The 21,902-nt window shown below is 40.2% G+C and overlaps 1 protein-coding gene across 3 annotated transcripts in view; it reads right to left on the reverse strand.

Annotated features, from left to right (window-relative positions):
- Positions 1-18,561, reverse strand: part of LOC131677731 (carcinine transporter-like) — a 60,051-nt gene extending 41,490 nt beyond the window's left edge. For 2 of the 3 annotated variants that reach the window (XM_058957741.1, XM_058957740.1), the window contains exon 1: positions 18,387-18,554. The gene's annotated coding sequence lies outside the window, so the exon portion shown is untranslated. Of the gene's footprint in view, positions 1-18,386 lie in introns of all 3 variants that reach the window. The other variant, XM_058957742.1, reaches the window with a different exon arrangement.
- Positions 18,562-21,902: the final 3,341 nt, after the last annotated feature.

Raw genomic sequence — 21,902 nt, forward strand, 5'->3', positions numbered from 1 at the left:
TCCACTTAACAGTACGCTCAAATTTCGTTACAATTCTGCATTCAGCATACCACTGTATGAAAGACCAAAAGGGGGGTAGCGGACCCGTAGGCAATTAGACCTACTCAGTATACGCTGGAATCAATGAATCTTCTACTCAGAAACTATTCAGTTTGTAGAAAAAATATTAAATAATTTATTAAGTTTCCTTTTCGCATGAGCTCACCGAAATTGTTTTTGCTATGTAACTTATGTATTCTGCAAATACTAGAAGCAATTTTTTTTAACTTAAACCAAAAACATTTTACTATTTTTTGAAATCATTTATAATTATATTGCGAAGATTAGGTAAAAATTACTGAATGGATCTCCAAGTACTTCACGAGATAATACAATTATAACAGGTCTGTCACTGGTCGTTTGCTGTAAAATTGGCTTGTTTTCAGTTTATAACTGTAATATCTCGCATTGTATTTTGATATCCACTCCATATTTTTTCACAAAAAAAGATTGAACATGATTCTTAATATTTAAAATTGGTCCAACTTTCAAAAAAAAATTAATTTGTTTATAATAATTGCAGATTTCATAAGCTATATAACAAAAAAATATTTTTAATGTTTTTTTCGGTAAGCTCATGCAAAAACTACTTTTTGTAAATAATATTTTTTTCCATGCAGTTATCAGTGATTGAAAAATGTTCGATTTTATAAACTTCGAAAGTTACAAATTTAATAACTTGAAAAAAGTATCATATTCAGCCAAAACAAAAAATACGTGTTAATTATTTTTAGCTAAAGAATGCAAGAAAAAAATTTGGAAGGAATTCAAATTTTGGTTGTAAATCTGACGGGGGATGACCCATATAACCATTGTTGTGAAAAGTTGTAATTATGAGATGGATCGAATATTGTTATTCTCCCTTGTATAAAATGTGTTGAGGGGAGTAAGTGCGTTCAACCTAATATTGGAGCCAATATTTTCCAGTCGTATTTAAAAAACTATTAACACTAGGTCGAAATTTCTCCCTGATTTGAATACAAATTCCCTGAAAATTCCAGGTTTTTCCAGGTCAAATAGAATTCCCTGAAATTCCCTGATTTTCCAGGTTTTTTCCAGGAATCGCCACCCTGTACATTATAAAGGACACATCTAGGAAGTATATTAAATGGTGTTTTTGTGGTGAAAATCTAGGTGAACAGACATATTTCCTCCAACCTGACCCTGCACGTAAAAACTGAATGCGATAGTATTATTTTACACATTATATCTTTGCATATACATAGTCTCCAAAACCATTTCCTGAAAAACAAACATTTGCCAAATTTTGGCTGCTGTTCGGATAATATTGACGGCAAAAACTGCGTCTAGTATCTCAAAATCAACGGTCGGCACCATCATTGAGGAAGTCGACACTCGTGACCCGTCAGAAATTCGCGAACATGGACATGGCAGTAACCACTATGATGATAAGGAAGTGTACGAGATAGAAATGAACACCACCGCGACACTGTTGGTTAGGAAAAATATTTCTCAGCCTAGTAAATAGTTCTCCACATGCAATCGCTAGTTGTTCGCACGAGATCTGTAGGACAACCATTTACGTTTTATCACTTTCATTGTTCACATCATGGAAATATATTGAAGACACAAGGCTTCATTTAGCTAATGCATTGAACCGAATAAAATAAACGAAATTTATAATAAAATTGCAGAAGTTTTATAGAAAAGTGAGCTCAAAAACTGTCCCAAAATGAGAACTTTATCGCTAGTGGTTGTGTCTAACAAAACTCAGATATTATGTTATATATTAGCCAGAATAAAGTTAGTTAAAGCATAAGCAGATTGAATTTCTGTAATAGGTTAGTGCACTGTACGCTTAGTAGAAACATCAGGCATCTCACTCAAGCGTGCTAGACAAAAACATTTCCGTTAGTTGATGACAATATAGTCGAGAAGACAGTTTTTGTTTTCGCGTCATTTTAATGCAATAGTATTTCTGTTGACACTCAATTTCATTTTATGCGGAGAATGCGGTCCATATTTAAACATTATTAGTCCGCAAAGTAGTGATATTTTAAACAATCGAACAATAAGCAAGAAAAATGCCAAAAAATAAACAAGCCAAAAAGTGGTAAAACAGCGGTTTTTCTGAGGTGTTCATCAACCCAAGAATTGTATACCGTCGTATATTACTAATGTTGTTCACATACAAAAACGTACATAGTAGCGGTAGGACTATCTGTTGTGATTTTATCCTTACTTTTCAACGGATGTCAATAGATGCTAAACCACATATTAGTCAATCAATCATAATAAACTTAATGTTGTAAGCAGCAGCATTTCTGTCTCTTTCGATGGTTTCGAATTAATGTCCATGTAAGTCTAAAAACGACGTGACGATACAGTGAACAAACATCAGTAGCCTATCACGGAGAGCGACTAAAATGTTGTAACTAGTTGAGTCTACAGTCAATAAATTGGGATTAATGTTTCGATTTCATGTTTTCGTTTCATTTGTGTTCGTTATGGAATAAAATGAGAGAGATGAGCAGAGATCACGAAGAAAAAGAGAGAAAAAATAATAAATAAATTGAAATCGACCCAAGAGCAGCTGTTCTATATTTTCTGGGCACTCAACTACAGAACAACAGAAATCATCAAAGAAAGTTGGCCTTACACCTACGTTACTCTTCGACAGAGGTGAAGTAAGTGCGATGTATACCCGTCCATATGTCGGAATAAAGAGATGCTGAAATTATTGAGCTTGTTCATATTTATAATATTTCTTTTTTTTCAATCTAAAATTTTATTTGAAACGGCTCAATGCGTTAGCCCAACTGATCCGTGGGTCTTTTAATTTTTTTTACAATAAGTAAAAATAAAAAAATTCTAAGAATGTCGGTCTGCCAGATCTTGTTGACGCAGTTTGCTGCTGCGTGTTGAGATCTTTTTCCTTGGCGGTGAGGCCGCTTGGTGGTCATTCAGTCTGCCTTCTCTCGCGTTATCGTTCCCGTCCATGTCGTCATCGGTACTGCTTTCTTCCTGTTCACGATCAGAGGTTCTTATTTGTTTCTTGTTCTTATGGGTCGCTGTTGTATATCCGTCTTCATCGGTATTTGCTTCTTTATTGGCGATGCTAGTTGTTGGTTTGGGAGCGGTTGTCGTGGTCGTTGTACCTGCATTATTGGGTAATTGGATAGTTGTTTTAGGTTTATCTGAAGGTATCGGTGGCTGCGTGTTAGAGTTGGCTGTAGTAGATGAGTTTTGACTAGTTGCTTCGACGCATGTTTTTCCGTAGTAGGCTGTATAGTTACAGAATTGGCATGTTGGGGTCTGCCCGGGATATGTAATTAGCGTTGTTTGCTTATAGGTCACGCCATCCTTCGGTGATTTGCATTCGATAGTCATGTAAGAAGGTATTGGTTTAGTCACTCGCATTCTCACAATACGAACGCCATTGGGAATGCCGGAGAAAAAATTTCTCCAGGTGTCATTCGTAATAGATTCTACTTCTCCATATTGCGACATGATTTGTTTGATGAAATCCTCCTTCGTGCGCGGGGCCAAATCATGGATACGCACGTCCACCATATCGTTTTCCATATGCACGGGGATCTTGATTCTGGTGTTATTAAATTCGACCTCGTGTTGCATGTTGTTCTTTGCAATAAAGTTTTCGGTCTGTGCTAAGCTTCTAAACGTGATCAAAACACAGTTTTTACGTGATGTAGCTGAATGTAGGTAACTTCAGCGAGATTAAGCTCCATTTTCACTTTAACTAATTGTTCCACTTCCTTAACTGTTCGTGTTATCCCGTAGCACAGGCACTTTTGCTTCATTTGGCAAACTCATTTTACTCCGCAGCCGGGGGCAACGATACAATTTGTATGTGCACTGATATAGAACAATAGCTAGCTTGATTCACTGGTGCCTGTAGCCTGCTATAGCGTAGCAATTTTTTTTGCTTCTGCTTTTTGCGACATCAGAAGGTAGACCTTCTAGTTCTTTTGGGAATACATTTAACAAATTTCACGTACCGTCAAGTCCCCAGTTACCGTGCGTTTAGGTGGATTTGACGTGACTTCAAATCCTGTTTTTTTTATCAAAATGAAAACCGCCCTCATAGTCACCGTAAAAATACCTATCTAAATACGTCACAATTTAGAAATAATATAAAACTATTACCAACAAAACGAGAATAAGTAGTTGAGGACATTTGTTTGGCACCAGTGCACGTTATATGATCAACTTACGGTGTATTTAAAATTTTGATTCAACTTTAGTTGGAATGTTTCAATAAAACGATGAAACGAAAGGATTTGGGATCTGGATCTCTCCGATGGATTTAGGGAGCTAGTTCTTTAAATTTCGTGATTTTGAAACTGCACGGTGAACGACACATGCACGGCGACTGGCGATTTCATGGAAAATTAGAAGATATTAGTAATCAGTGTTATCATTCGATTCAGTTGATTTAATCATTTAAATTTATATTTTGATCCTATTGATTACCAAAAATCCTTCCTAACTGGGGTTCTAATCTACCCGACCAAGGCTAGTCTTGAAAATAGTTTCATTTAAATAGAATATATCAAAAAATTGTGTTAGCATGATGCCTTGGAACTGGTAATACTCGCAGAACACCAGACAAAGAAAATAGAAGTTGAACCGTCTCTGCGCATCTACAAATCGCTTGCTAAATCAGAAGATTTTGTACGAATTTCGACATTCTCTTCGTTCGAACATTTTATGGATATTTTTCTACTCATTTCGGTTTAGCATCTTCTACGCCTTTTAAAGGTGTAGCTTGGAACACCTAGTGTTTTCCAGTACCGTCAAGCATTGTCATATTCGGTTAGCGCATAAATACTGTGAACTCCAGAATATACTTTGTTGTAACGAGAGTAAGTACTATAACCTTTCTTGTGACAATGAACATATTTTTAGGATTGTCTTTGATTTGGAATTGATTTCATTATGAACTTTTCAAAATTTAATTTAGTTTCTAGTGACTATATCAAATTGTCAGAATTAAAAGCTTTATGCAAATTTTTTTAAGCCCCTCCCGAAACAAAATCCTGGCTACGGGCCTGCCTCCATTTCTTCAAGTGTCTCACCGTTATTGACACATCGTCCACGAAACCAACGATTTTCACTTTCCTGGGCAGCCGCAGTGTTAAGACCCCACACTGATAGAATATATACGTAAATCTCTAGGAATTAATTTCGTACAAACAACTTTCATAAAATATACGAATTTTTCGTACATATGATGAATCGTTCGTAGTTCTATCGAAACACTTTTGTTTATTATTACGAGTTTTTCGTGAAAACCACGAAATGACTTTCGCTAGCTTATTACAAAACAGCTTCATTCAGCAAACGAGTCGTTCGCTGTTATATACGAATATCTTTATAATATTGACGAGCACCATTCGTCAAACCGTCCACGTCAAAGGAGCAATATGGAGCAATTGTTGCTATTCGTCAGATAATTGAAGTAGCTCTTCAGGATCTGGCTCATTATTTTATGCCACGCTGCGGCATTGGTCTATTCGAGGCTGGATGGCCCGGTGACTTCCCTGACTTTGGCAGCAACATCAGTTTCTGCACCTTCCTCATTTCGGGGATTACGTCTAAAGACTTCAGCAGTAGCATCCTGAACATGTCCGGATATGCCAGGATCGCAGCTTTCAGCGCCGCTGTTGGTATTCCATCCGGACCGGGGGTTTTCTTTGATTTTAGTCACATCGACGCGTCTTTGAGCTCGTCGTTGGTCACTTGCCACTCGACTGTGTTACCTCCTTCTTCTTCGCCGTACGGTGTCAGTGACCAGGTAGTTGAATCGTGATTCGGGAAGAGACCCTCAACGATTATCTTTAGCTTACCCGGGCATATTTCAGCTGGTGTCGACGGACCCTCGTCTTCGTCATGACGACTCAGTACGCGTCCCCCAGGGACTGGCGTTTATTTCTCAGCACAGCTACTTATGGCAATTGGCTTGCTAAGCTTGATCTCCTGTTTTAAAGAGTCCCTACCTTCTAGATACGTCGTTTGCGCTCCTCTCTCACTCTCCGATCTTGCGCTCTGAGCCCGCCTTCTGGATTTAAGACAAGCAGCGTATAGCATACTGAGTTACTCATTTAACCAGTAAGCTGCACGCCGTCTACTACATGGCCCTAGTTTTCGTGACATTGTAACGTCACAAGCCGTCACAATCCTTCTTGTAAGCCGTCAGCCGTATCAATGTACTTGATTCCGTTGTTCGCCGAAGTAACTCAACAAAGAGGTTTTCGTTAAAGGCTTTCGTCTTCCACTTTAGCTTGCCGCCCGTCCTTCTTCGTGCTGCAGCAGGGTTCCATTGGCCGATGCGGTAGCGAATCGCCTGGTGGCCTCTATGGGGATACTTCTCTCACACTCTCCAGTCCATGTTCGCCGTCAGTCAAGGACTACAGAATGTGGCGAAATTTCTTTCGGTACCGATATCCGTTTCGTGAACCATTAAGCTCCTAGCTCCTCGCTTCGCCGCAATCTACTCGTTATAGTCCTCGGCGGTTGAGCTAGCCTCCACAACGTGCCGACAGGTAGGTGTTGAGTCTGCAGCTAATTTTCACTACAAGGGAATTTTTTTACAAGATAACTTTTGCAAATGAAACTTTGAGAATTTCATTTAAAATATTAGGCATATTTTTGCTTAACATATTCAATTTTTTCAAATCTCTCCAAAATATTTCGGGGGGGGTTTCGTCCCCAAAACCCCCCCCGCTACTACGCCACTGGTTAGTTAGTTACACTGATAAAATCAAGTACCCATTAATGCGTAGAAAACTACGCATTTTCAATAAAAGTGGAATAACCTATTAAATGGGTAAAGCGTTTGTACCCATAAATGAGTACAGACCTTGTACGTCAACCTGGGTATGTTTCACCCATTATTTTTCGCAGAACTGTTACAACAAAATGCGTAAAAAATACCCATTCATGAAATTCGCCCCAGAATGAAAAATACTGTCAAAAGAATTATTTCTGAATTTAAAAAAAAAATAACATTCATTTCACATTATTGTTTCCTTATAAAAGTATAGGAATCTAGATAGATATCCTATTCTAAAACTACTTAACAAAATAAAACCGCCAACTGGATATATTTTTGATGGCTGGATCTTCTGGCTGCTCTAAAAATGCCGAACTGGCGCATATTTTCAACATCCTCAGTAGTCTAAACAGACGTTGTTTTCGGAGCATCGCCGAAATGTTCCGTTTCCGCCACGGACTCCGATGCAGGGTGATAATTTGCAGGTTCCACTACGATCCTTAGTTTGCAGGTTAACTCGCTTGAAATAATGCTTAAGGATTTTTCACCCATTATCAAGATCAATATAACCATTGGCATTACCTCATCGAGTAGTTGTGAAATGGATAAAAAGTACTCATTGTAGAAACAAAAAATACCCATTTTTTGACAGCTCGAATAACTTCCGAAAATGGGCAATTTGAATACATAAAATGGGTAAAGTTTTTTTTTACCGTGTAGTCCAATATGACTCGTTGGACGGTTTTCAAACACTTGCTTTTGATTTCTGATTGGCTGGGATTCTGCGTTTCCCCCCAGTTAAACTCATTCCGGAACCGGTTCGGATTTCTGAATGGAGTCATTATGGATTCCAAATCAAATGCAACAACCGATTCCGACTCCCTAAAGGGGCTCATTCCAAATAAAATTAGATTGTGGCTGCAATCCATTTTTTAATACATGAAAATGATAGTTCAACGGAACGCTGATACTGATATGGTACTAATTTTATTCTAGGCTTCAAGTCAGAACCGGTTTGTTTCTGTGTTTGCATAATTCACAGAGTGTATGTAAGGAGAGCGACGAAAACTAAGAAATACAGAACAATGAGTATCCGTCAGTGTCATTCCAAACTAACAAACGAACTCCGTAATCCCATGTATTTAGTGTGTTTTCGCTTGAGACAGAAACTAACTTAGTTTCGAACCTAACTGCTTTCAAACCGTTTGTTTGAATCCAAACAAACTTGGTTATGGAAGGAAAATTTGTGTGTAATGCTTCTTTAACCTTTGAAGGCATCAACAAATGGAACTTCGACTAAAGGCATGATGAAAAAAATCTTTTGAATCCACCTACCAGTGCGATGAAACTTTGTTATATCAACTAATTTGCATAATGCACTTACTCAGTACTTTTCAGAATCTAAAGAACACTGCCAAAGCTGAATGATGACTATTGTTCGGAGAAAGCCAAATAGGCGAAAACAAATCTTTGTTGGTTCTATTTGGAGTCCCAAAAAACTGCAAAATTTGTGGTCAATTAGCTAATACTTGGTTACTATGGTACTACTATTGCTAATATTATGATTATAATAATAGCAATATTCAGTACATTTTTTTAAATACACAGTAACCTTCATTTAAAGACCAAACCGGGGGTTCGTAAATTGAATTAGTTCGTAAGAAAAGTGTTCGTTATTTGGGATTTAGTTCGTAAAAAAGTTTGCTTCATATTCTTATAAAAATTCGTTTGTTGAGCAATATTCTCGATAACCATAACAATAGTGATATTTTTGAAATGGGCATTGACAAATAGATGATGAAAATGGACAATTGGAACCTTTTTGAAATCTCAGATGGCGACTTCCGGTTGAGCAATATTCACGATAACCCTAAGAATATGGAAATTTAAACCGGAATTCGCCATCTTGGGTTTTAGAATAGCTTCAGATAGCGATTTTCGTCATGCACTAGTCAATCCCATGCCGAAAATACCCATATTGTTGAGGTTTTGGAAAATGTACTTAAGTCGCCATCTTGGATTTCAAAGTGACTTCAGACATCGATTTCCGTCATTAATTCGTTAACCCTTTGCGACGCGAATTTTCAAGTAGAATACTTCTACGTTTCAATATAGGGGTCCCTTTTCAAAATTTTCTGCCGGAATTTCACCCGATTTTTTAACGTGAATATCTGTCGTTGTACTGAATGAAAAAATAAGATTATTGCGCTATCTGATTGGAAATATGTACAACAATTTTGTATCCAATTCCGTAGAATGTACAATTACTAAAAATAACGGCAATGGATTTTATGACAGCAGTAATTATCTGATCCATGATTGGGCTTTGTTATCTAGTGAACCTCGACACGTATAAAAAGGGAACATAAGAAAAATTCGTTAGTTTGTGTTCTGCCGTAGCAGCTGCTGCGTTTCATGTCAGCTCACATTCTTCGGTGGTAGGTAGTAAATCCCATGAATGCCACCAGGCGCTATCAGCATTTCATTCCAATGATCCACTGAAGTAGTTGCGTGCCAGTTTCATGCATACACAGAGGACGCAACGATGACAGACCACGGAAAAAGCAGAAGGCTTTTTCTTTAGGAACTAAATAAATGGATTGGCGATAGGGTGCTTTGGTGCGAGAGAACCGTGCTCTCTTGCTATTTGAAAGTAGGTAGGTGTGTCGTATACGTCCCAATGCATCGCAAAGGGTTAAAAGCTGTACCGTAAAATTTATGCCCCAATCTAAGGTGTGACGCGATCCTTGCGAGGGCCGAATGGCAGTGGGGGGGTGCATCAACACTTCGAACCCCAGTCCTACCTAAAACTAAGACTGGGATTCGAAGTGATGATAAATACCAAGCTACGCATAGACCCTACAGTATTTTCTCCCTGAGGGTTGACTTTCTTTCCCCAGCTATTCGTGGGAACTACAATCAACTACGCAGAAGCACCTAGGTATTATCCTAGACAAAAAACTGAATTGGAACTCGCACCTCACATACACCGTTGGCGTGCAGTAAACTTTTCGGGAAAACTTGTGGTCTCAAACTGAGGTTGGCTTAGTGGTCCTTCATAACCATCGCCAGACCACGATTAACTTATTCCTCCATTGTGTAGTGATCCAAAGTTTGGCAAAAGACCGCCCAAACTAAACTAACTAAAGTACAGAGGCTAGCCTGCCTCTTTATCACTGGCGCTATGAAAACAGTTCTGGAAGCCATGCTTCATCTACTTTCATTGCACAAACATGTTATGGGAGAGGAGAATTGGCTCTCTGAGAATGCTAAAGGGTAAACCTCTATTTGATGAAGATTTGAATAGTCATCTGAGTATGGTAAACCAACTCAAACTAAGCCCCGTCTTGACTACAATTCAAGACTATGTGGAAGCTAAACCCAACTAAGATATCTCATATGAGGTCCACATAGTGGATCGTCAGATAGGGGGTCCCATACTACCTCAAGGTACTATATCATTCTATACAGATGGTTCTGAAATGGATGAGCTGACTGGCTCGGGAGTCTACGGACCAAGAATTGAAGAAGCGATGTCAATGGGAAAGTTGCCTATAGTTTTCCAGGTAGAGGTATATGCAATGTATACCTGCTCGGAGGTCCGTAGAAAACGAAACTACAGGCATGCAAAAGTCGTAATCTTCTTGGACAGTCAAGCAGCACTGATGGCATTAAGGTCAACGAAATGTGAGTCCAAACTGGCTTAGGAGTGCATTACTTCTTTACAACAACTGGCAACACGGAATACAGTAATGATATTCTAAGTACCAGATCACCAAGGAATCGATGGTAACGAAGTGGCCGACGATTTAACCAAGCGTGATTCATCAAACATGTTTGTTGGACCAGAACCATTTCTAGGTATATCTACCTGTACCATTAAACTAGAACTTTCGGCTTGGGCAAGAGACCAACTACTAAACGACAGGCGTAACGTAGGAGGCGATCGACAAGCTAAGAAATTCATACATCCAGATGCAACGAGAGCCAAAAACTAATGGATCTAAAGCGAAAAGATTTATGTATAATCCGTATCATCTAAAAAATTGGCCCGAGAACTCGGAATATATTCTCTGCCATTGGGTAGTACTATTTCTTCGAAGGGAGCGATAATACGGATGGCATCTTATGACGCTTCACGAGGTATGGCGTACCTGTCCCAAACGGATCCTCAGCTAGATTAATAATGTACTACCCGGTTGAAACGACACATGTGGATAAACAAACAACTCGCTTCCAACTACATTGAATTATGGCAATTTGTAACATGCAGAGCAAACAGGGGCAGCCACAAAAGATAAACTGAATAGTGGTCGCAGTAGCAAAGTTTCCCATAAAAAACACTCTAAATATGAGTTTGGAGGATATTGTGGCGATGGAGGTGCAAGAGAAGAAGTATTACGCAAAAAAATTAGGGAGCAACAGTGGCTCGTTGGATGATGTTGTGTCCTGAACTTCTTCCATTCTCAACTCTCCAACTGGAGACGAGTATCGGACACAGACCAGTCCGGCGGAGTAACCGGTGGGTCGGAGGGCCCCGAAAATAAAACAAGAGGAACACGAGGAACTCGTCACTTAAGCGGAGCAGTGAAGAAACACTAAGGGTGGATGCTGAGAAACGGCCACAAGACCACCGAAGCGCTAGAGTTGGCAAAAATCCCAATCGGGAAAGCACCAGCCAAGCGACAGCGTTCGACGGACATTGAGTCGCCGAACAATAGTGGGCGCAGACACGAATCCCAACCGAAAAAGGTCAAGGGGCTGCCCCAGACACTAAAAGCTGAGCAGCGTCCAACTTTCAACGAAATGGCCAAGTCGTACTCGATGGCCATCATTCCGATTGGGTACCCTGCGAAAACCCTCAGCCATGGACAGTTAAATGCTACTCGATGCGCGCTGATCGATAGCGTCATGACGTAAAGCTCAAGCAATCCGAAACCCAAGTTTTGGAAGTGGAACTGCAATCAAGGGTACCTCGAAATCACATGTGCAGCAAAAGATACACTAAGTGGCCGCAGGATGCCACAGCTACAATAAACCTCTGAGAAGGCGCTTCATTGGAAGCCGTTGATGCGTCACAGATTACAAAACAAGCGCTTTGTACCGGGTGTTTTCCCATCAGCAATACGACAATTTCTGCGCAGAACGTTGGAGGGTCGTGAAGAGAAGCACGGTCCTCAAAACGATAGAGCTCCTTTTGGGGGTAGATGAGGCTTCAGTGAAACTAACAACCACCCAACACAACGAGGACAACCAGCTGAAATGCGTATTTGGAAAGGCTAGAATGTGCTAGTTGAAGGGTGCCGAACGTGAAAGTTGTAGGCAAGCATGGACAAGCATGGGAAAAATCATTTCACGAAACGATCAATTTGAAATCATTCACCAACATGCTCTTACTGTGAAACCCGATCTCGGCAACCCTTCTTGTGCAGAGTTACGCGTTCGTGCGAAAGCCAGAAGCAAAACACAACTGAAAAAAAGTGACAGCGCCCGGCTATGATTCATTCTCCATCGCATACGTAGTGTTTTGAATGAAAGCAGAAAGGATCGCAAATGAATGCATTCTTTCATTCACAAAGATTCATTTCAAAACATTCACCGGATCGTTCTAATAAAAAAAAACTTGTCGTTCTTGTTTATAGACCTATGAAATTTTCACTTGGTGATCTCTTATTGTTGAGTAAGTAGTTTGCAATGTGCTGGTGGAAAAAAATAACTTAAAACGATTCCGTGCATATCACAATATCAATTTCAAGTGGATTGTAGTGCAATCTACTTCTCAACATTGATTATAGTGTACATTTGCACTATAAAGTTGACCTAACCCAACCAGAGAATACGATGTCACATTCATTTGTGAACTAAAAGTTGATTCACTTGTGAATGTTTACAGTACAATCTAGTACGTGTCATTCTTTTACTTGGCTCACATCTTCGGAAGTTCATCTCTACCTACGTTCAGTTGTGTTCTTTTGGAGAGTTTTAGTCGGATCGTGAATGAACGACTGGCTGCTGTCAAAGCAATGAGCGGATTCGCCAAGAATCATGCGAATGAATGATAATTCCCATCCCTGAGGATGGACTGAAAAAGCTCCTTCCAATACGGAACACATCACGAAGGACTTCTGATCACAGCAAGCCTGCAGCAACGGTAACGAGTGCATCGGTGGCAGCCTGTCTCATGAGCTATACACGAAAGCACCCTACCATATGCGGCTCACGAGCTGATACGCAAGGTGAGGATCGAAAACGCCCTGTAGGCGAAGGTGCCCAAACGGCAAGAGCCGAAGCAAATACTGGGCCAAAAAAGACCACTGGAAGGTCGAACAGCACACAGCCTGCGACTAGCCGTCGGCGCAATAAATGGGACGAAGCATAAAAGATAAAGAGTTGGCACGTTTCTGACGAACCTAGTTTGTCGGATTACACCTGGAACAGTCGAAAAGAACGGAGAGTAAGATCCAATCTCCAGCAGATCTGGATAATCTCTATCCGATCATAAATATATATTTTTCGATGTCACCTTCAATGTGGTAACATATCATAATCCTGAATCTACAAACTGGGTCCTCTTTTTGGAAAACTTGGCGACTAAATTTCATGGATATTTTCCAACAATTAGTCAACTAGACGACTGAGATGACGTCGTGGATACGACAAACTCATTAATATCCTACGAAGAAGCTTGTCCACTTCGTACTGTTAAATCGACTAGGGGAACCCCTTGATGGAGGACTGATGTTGAGAGAATGAAGAAAGTTATGAGAAGAGGTTGGAACCGGCGTCAGCGTGATGACTACAGGGCTTTCAGGTCAGCTCGTAGTGCATATAAGAAATGTCTTAGATCTGCAGAACAGGCTGGCTGGCAAAGCCTATGCACTTATGTCTCTAGTCTGAACGAGGCTAGCAGGTTAAATAAAATTCTCTCCAAATCGAATGATTTTCAGATGAACTCCTTAAAAACCAGAGATGATGTTTATGTGACGGACGAAAAAGATGTTCTTAATTGTCTCTTAGACACACACTTTCCAGGTTGTATTGAACCGGAGTTGAACAATGTTCACAGATCTTATTCTGGACTCGTGGGCGTTAGCACGCGCATTGGTTTCCACTGAATCGGTCAAGTGGGCAGTTGACAGCTTTGCTTCATACAAATCACCCGGAAAAGATGGGATACTTCCCGTGCTACTGCAAAAGGGTTTTGATATTCTTAAACATATCTTGAAAAAGATTTTGTTTTCCTGTCTTGCTACCGGGTATATCCCGATAGCATGGCGAGAAATAACTGTTAGATTTATTCCCAAAGGGGGGCGCTCAAGCTATGAAGAAGCCAAGAGTTTTAGGCCTATCAGCTTAAGTTCTTTTCTTCTGAAAGCTTTGGAACGGATAATCGATCATCACATCAGGAACGTTAGTTTAGTTGAATATCCTCTGCACAAAATGCAACATGCATATCAGTGTGGGAAATCCACGATCACTCTGCTTCACGATGTTGTTTACAACATTGAGAAAGCCTTCTCGCTCAAGCAATCTAGCTTGGGTGTATTCCTAGATATTGAGGGTGCTTTTGACAATGTGTCCTTCCAGTCTATTCTGGAAGCGACGCGCGGTCATGGGATACCTGCATGTATCTCAGGTTGGATAAACGCAATGCTTAGTAACCGCATACTTTGCTCGTCACTGCGACAGGCTGAGATACGGAAGTTGAGTATTTGCGGTTGTCCTCAGGGCGGCGTTCTGTCACCTTTGTTATGGAACTTAGTAGCTGACGGCTTGTTGAAGAAACTCAATGAGCTTGGATTTCCGACCTACGGGTTTGCTGACGATTACCAAATACTAATTACTGGATTTTGCATCGGAACAATCTTTGACTTGATGCAACAGGCATTAAGAGCTGTCGAACAGTGGTGTCGACAAGTTAAACTATCAGTTAACCCAAGCAAAACTTCAATGGTTCTTTTCACGAAGAAGCGAATAACAACCGGGGTTCGTCCCTTGCAGTTCTTTGATTCTGAGCTACTGTGTGCAGATCAAGTCAAATACGTTGGAGTCATATTGGATTCCAAACTGAATTGGTCTGCTCACATTGAGTTCAGATTCAAGAAAGCGTGCATGGCCTTCGGGCAGTGCAGACGAACTTTTGGAACGACCTGGGGTCTCAAACCTAAATACATCTATTGGATTTAGACGACAATTGCACGTCCAATACTGTCATACGGATGCCTTGTGTGGTGGCAGAGGGGAGAGGTGGTGACAGTCCAGTCAAAGCTAAACCATCTGCAAAGAATGGCGCTCATGGCGTTGACTGGTGCTTTCACCACGACTCCGACTGCTGCTCTTGAGGCACTTCTAAATATCAAACCATTACACATACACCTCAAACAAGAAGCACTATCATGTGCACAAAGACTGCAGCTTACTGGGCTTTGGAACAGTAACCAAGTTGATCTTGTTACCAGTCATATACGATTGTGGCCACAAATGGTTACATGGGGTGAAGATATTCTTGCTCCCAGGGATATTACACTCACTTGTAGTTTTCCTTACAGGACATTTCATGTGAAGATTCCCTCTCGAGAGGAGTGGTTGTCTGGCTATATGGAAAGACAACAACAAACGCAAGTGGTCTGATACACTGACGGTTCTCTGATGGAAGGACGTGCTGGTGCTGGTGTCTACTGTCGTGAAATGAGATTGGAACAATCTCACTCACTAGGTAGATACTGTACTGTATTCCAAGCAGAAATCTTTGCGATTATGTGCGGGGTACAAACGACCCTTCACCTGAGTTTGTCCGGCAGAGTTATAAACTTCTGCTCCGATAGTCAGGCTGCAATCAAGGCCCTTACCTCAGACAAATCCCGGTACAAGCTAGTGATCGCGTGCCGAACCCAAATCGAAGAACTAAGCATTCTCAACACTATCTACCTGTTCTGGGTGCCCGGACATTGCGGTATTACTGAAAATGAATGGGCTGAAAAATTTGCCAGGGCAGGTTCAGCGATTGACTTCGTTGGTCCTGAGCCCGCGCTGCCCATTTGACAAATTGGATAAGGGAAAAAATTCGGTCCTGCGCTTTGTACGAGCACCGCAATTATTGAAGAAATCTACAAACGTGTCGCCAAACAAAGGCGTTTCTAGAACAACCGTGCCCAGGTATTTCGAAAAATCTCCTACCTTTTTCGAAGCTCCACTGCGGCATGCTGACCAGTGCTTTAACCGGCCACTGCAAACTCAATTACCACATCACAACTATTCAGCGCGCTTAGTCTTTTTCATGTGATCTTTGTGAATCCGACTACGGAACCTCATATCATCTGATATGCAACTGTCCAGCGGTAGCGCAATTGCGATTTCGAGTCTTCGGCCGTCCTTATATAGACGAAACCATGTTTGGACGACTGAAACTCAGAAACATACTAAAGTTTCTTATCCAATGTGATAAAGAGCTTTCCGCTTATTCGCAGGCAAGTTGAACTACTTGTGAGTTTAAGTTACCTGTTGTTTATTTTTGTTTTTGTGCTGTTATTTTTCCCGCACTTCCAATTCTACTTCCCCACACCTCCTTGTCTTTTCCTTCCGCTCAGGAAATGATTAAAACATACGGCAAGGTACAAATCCCCGACTACATACAGGGAACGTGCCATTTAAGCCAATATATTCTGAATCCTGAAGATCCAATCTTCAGCAGATCTGAATAATGCGGCAAACGACCTACAAAAGAGGATCATAACCGCCCATAATGACAGTACCATTTTTGCTGGAAGGAAAATCTAGCAACACTTAAAAATGAAGTTGGACGCCTGTTCAATAAAACGAAGATTACTGGTAAGTGGTCGGACCACAGGACCGCTCTTACCAAATACAAAACTGAGTTGTGAAAGGCTAAAAAGTTATCAGTGCGCGAGTTTTGTGAAACCATCGGAAACTTTCCAGAGGTAATTCGTCTCCAAAAAATCTTATCACTCAAATGACCCAGGGCAAGTAAAAAAGGCGATGCTTCTCTCACAATTGACAATAGTGAAACATTGGATTGAACTTTCCTGGGTCGCTTGCGAAAGACGAGAATTCTATAGGTCAGGGTTTTGTTGGACTCCGTCCTAACATGACTTGTGAGGCATCACAGAAACTGACCTGTCAGATTTTCACACCATCTCGAATAAAACGGGCTATCAACACCTTCGAACCCTACAAATCCCCCGGCCTTGCTAATATTCTTCCAACATTCAAAAATCGGTAGGCATAACTCTTCCGGATCTACTAAACATTAATACTTATACCAAAAAACAGGTTAGAAAAGCACCATCAGAAGTTTTTCCGAGAGGTCCCACGAGGGTAATTATGTGTGAAGTTGGACAACTTCCATTTGAATATTTTGCCAGTATGAGAGAGGCCAGCACTATTATCCGGTTACTGGAGGTAAAAAGACGTTGCCTGATCTAGCAATCGTGAAAGGAGTCAATCATGGTTCTCAGAATTACTCGGAGTTGACTTTCTCGAAATCACTAAATTATGCAGGATGAATATGCCACGATGGGATCATAAAATGGACTGGCCAATCCATAATTTTATTTGCGCTGCGCCGAAAATGAAGGAAGTTCATCTAGAGACAATGAAAGATTCTCTAAAAGATATCATATGTTCGCCGATGGGTCCGGGATAAGTAGGATACGACATTTTTAAATGGACAACACCACTTGAGGTGGATTAAAAACGAATATTCCATATTATCATCTGAAATAACGACTATTTGCACGGTGATCAAGTGTGTTCCATAGAATAAGAAAACCGCATTTTTTTACAGATAGCGCTAGCAGTCTCAAAGTGCTGGAAACAGGATACTCGCAAAAATTAATAGGTTTATGTTTCCTTATTCAATCTATAATGCAATACTCACTATTAAACATATATTATACATATTTTACGAGAATAAGGAACAAGTGTAACATAACCGAAACTTTTGTACACATATATTTAATTCTATTGGAGAGTAAGATATGTTTGAAGCTGGTGAACCACTAAATAAAATAGTATTATCCACCTGTCATTAATCTTCTTAGTTTATATTGACTATGAAGGCTTTGCGACGGTGGAGTCACCTGTAACGTGAATGGTTGGCGACACTCGATCTTCAACAAGGAATAGATCGCAAGCACTCTAGTTAGCTGTGTTGAAATAAGATTCAACAATTTTGCGATCTGTAAGACATACAGTCACGGTTTTGAACATCAATCGGATTGCAATGCTATCACAACACAACTAGTATTTACTTGACACTTTTCAACATCTAAACCATATATTGGCGATGGTTCTCCATTACATGATTGTTCCAAGAACTACTCTGCTATCACAATGACTCTTCAGCCGCTTTTGTATTTCTTCCTGTATAATCTAGTAATGACTGATTATTATCAACACTGGATGCTGTTTATGTTTCTACCCGCTACGATCCAGTTCACAATGCCAAAACAACGTGATCGAGTAAACACTTCAAATGGGCCAGCCGCCTTCAGTAGAACATAATCAACACTGCTCTCTATGCACTGATTCTAAATGGGTTACATCAACTTCCGGTGCCCTTTCTACCTACCTAGACCCAGAATACACTATTCACTGCGCAACCCTTTGGCACACTGTCGGCACTACTATCATCCCGATCGAGCCACTCTGGGATCAAGTCCGATGCGAAGAACATCCGTTCACTGTCGACGCTGGGTCGTATCTGCCGTTGAACTAACGCCGTCGCTGCCACTCGGGGTTGAACAGTTTATGGTGGTGGATCCAGTGACTTAGTTAGGGCATTATCTTGTTAGTCCTACAAACGGAAAACAAGATGCGAACGAGCCCGTCGCCATCAGTCGCCTCAGCATCACACAGCTGAAGCGCTAGTCTAATCTTGTTTGAAGTGAAACACACACGCGCTCTTTTTTTCGCGGTAGGGTTATCAAAACTATGTTCCGCGAATGATGATGAAAAGACGTCGCGCCGGTATGGACCGTCGCGTCGGTTTGCCTGTCCTCCTGATTGGCATTTATCGCCGTGTTGACACGGACGGACTGTGAGCTTAGAATAAATCCATATCTCGATAAGAAGAGAGCTTCCGTCCCGGTAGCGAAGCTAGAGTTGGCCGCAGGTTTCTAATCGACCATTATTCAATTCCGCCGTTGATTACATATACGTTACGTTTTCATGAATTTGAGCATTACTGGAGGTGAAAGATCATGTCGCATTTAGCTTTAATGAATAAGGCGCAGATGTTGCCTGTAAATAGCGTTAAATGATTGAACTTTTAGAAGCTGACAAAGTCGGCCTAGGCTATATATTTTATGTCTTAAGTATTATGAAGCACGAAAACAGTAATTATTGCTACACAGTGAATGTAGCATCGCATCTTCGGTATTTATCGAATATAAACAAAATTTGTAGAAAAGTTTTGCACAAAAATTTAATCAACATATTGGAGATTATTTGGTGCAATTTTCGACACATTCACTGCATGAAACTCTTAAGAGCTTGTACAGTCGTATTCGCTACAATTTTTATCCACTTCCTAAACATACCATATGCATTCTTTACTATGTACTTATTTTTCTTAGTTCTCGCTTCGTTATGGTCTAATAGACTTCAATTATGGATAGTTTTGGACAATTCCGTTGATTCATGTCCTTGAGGAAGTTTTTGGAATGGTAACAAGACGCTAAATCTAGTCATAATAAGGAGTTTTTCATTGTGCTTCTACAAAAATGGCGAAATACAGTTTGTAGACGATCCGTTTTGTAAATACTCTCGCATTCCTTAACCGCAGATGGTATTTCTATCTGAATTTCTGAGACGATCCGCTACATTGAACATTTTTTTGTGTAAAACTTCTGTTCTGTTATTGGTTGTACATCTGCTTCGACTAGGGTGTCGGTTCATTGAAAAATACAAAAAAATCAGAGAATTCAATTTGATCTAGAACAACCTAGAATTTTCAAGTAATTTCCATCAAAACAAAGGCAAAACATTAATTTAATACTTTTTTTAAATTCTGACACTCTCAACCAAACCTAGCGGTAGTAAACGTATGCTTTTCTACTTCGAGCGTATCTCAATATTAATTCGTTAAAAGGGCGAAAGTGTTTTTTTGTAAACAAACTTGTTTCGCTCATTAGTCTGCTGCGGAGTGGAATTTCTTGAAAAATATGCGTTAATGTATATTTTTACCCTTCGTAGAAGTAATTTCAATTGTTTTCTGCTTTGAAATTACCAACCCAAAAAACCATACACCACTTATTAGTTCACAATCTATCCCGATAACTACAAATAGCGTACAGCCGGGAGACATTGTTTTTCGAGAAATTTATGAGAACAGCCGCAAAGCAAACTACCACTTTTAGCGAAAATTTTGGTACAACAGAGATTGCATTAGCAAATTTCCTTTTCTGTTATTAGGAATCAGAGTATATTGGCTTTATTAGCACGTTTCCCATGTTGTTCGGAGATTTGTGGCTTTCCATGGCGTCACACCACTTTTCTAAATGAAAGGGAAAATGAGGTGAGAGAAAAAAGTAGGAAAAATGACAATATAATACATACACAACACAAAATAATAAACAAAATAATGAACCATACTGATAAAGGCTACAGCTGGAAAATCACAAATCCGGATACGCAATTGCAGGGGAGTTACATATCAAATGATATGAAATTCCGTAATCGGATTTACAAAGATCGCACAAATAATACTCAACACCCTGAATAGTAGCCATGTGATAAATAAGTTTTCCTTATTCAGTCCGTGCCCTGACTAGAATATTGCAATTGTGCTTAGAAAAATGTAACAAATAATTTAACTTTTTCAAACTCACTCTGTTTTTGTTTGAACGCAAGTTTGCAAGCAACGTGACTTTTGTGCTTTATCCAACTTACTGACAGTTGAAAAATTGGTTCTGGACATACGAAGTCATTCGTAGCGCCTGCTCTAGCCAGCTTGTCTGCCTATTCATTTTCAGTAATACCGGAATGACCGGGTACCTATAAAACGAAGATAGCATTTGAAACCTTAAGTTCTTCGATATGAGTTCGACTTTCGATTACGAATCTTCCTCCTCCAAAAATGTCGATCTCTAGTCTACTGAACTAAGTGTTTTTGGGGCAACATGAGTATCAGAGCAAAATGAATTCTTTTACTATAAATTTCTGGTTCAAATGACGATTATTCGCCCCACAGAATCGCGAAAATTTCTGCTTTGTAAGTAGGAATTTGCCCACTACTCTGGTTCTTATATGTCTCCCGAAACAGCGTATCAAGGATGTCTTTTCTTCACCGTGGTCTGACACCATCTATCTAACTCGATGGCCGCCTTTCACCTCGACCGAAAGCAAACACCAACACAAAAAACCGTACCGCCGCATAGCTGTCATCACCTATGTGCAGCATAACCAAACTTCAGCAATAGGAGAGCGGTGCCCTAGCTAAGTCCTATGTTATTTATTTACAAATGTTAAACAAAACTTACTACACCTATCTGAACTAACAAAATCGTTCACAAACAAAAATATAAACAAAATTTTACGTAAAAAGTGAACGGAACAGTGATGAGCAATATTGCAAAACAATACACTCTACGGAGAGAGTGCGCACAAACAGGTATATTTCCACCCAGTGCATAATTGTGACCCTGACGGGTTACAGTTTGTAATACGGTACGGTATCAACTAAGCGAATGAGATTGGATTAATCTCATTTCATGACAATAATCACCAGCACCGGCATGGCCCTCCAACCAAGAACCGTCAGTATAACAAACTGCATATTCTTCAAGTTGTCGCCCCGTCCAGCCAGACAACCATTTCTCGCAAGGAATAATTCGCACATTGAAAGCTTTAAAAGGAAAACTACAGGTGAGTATAAGGTCACTGGGAGCAAGTGTACACTCATTAAGGACATTATACATTATACAACATAGCTTCTGCACCGCACACACCCCCCTGTCTAACTATGTATCTGACATGAGCAAATATAAAAATACGTTTTTCACTAACCTTTCCGGTGTACCACGAAACTGATACTTGTGGAAGCTAGAACATTTCCCTATACAATCAACCCGAGTTTTTGACGGAA

This window comes from Topomyia yanbarensis, chromosome 1, assembly GCF_030247195.1.
Source record: "Topomyia yanbarensis strain Yona2022 chromosome 1, ASM3024719v1, whole genome shotgun sequence".
NCBI classification, from domain to species: domain Eukaryota; kingdom Metazoa; phylum Arthropoda; class Insecta; order Diptera; family Culicidae; genus Topomyia; species Topomyia yanbarensis.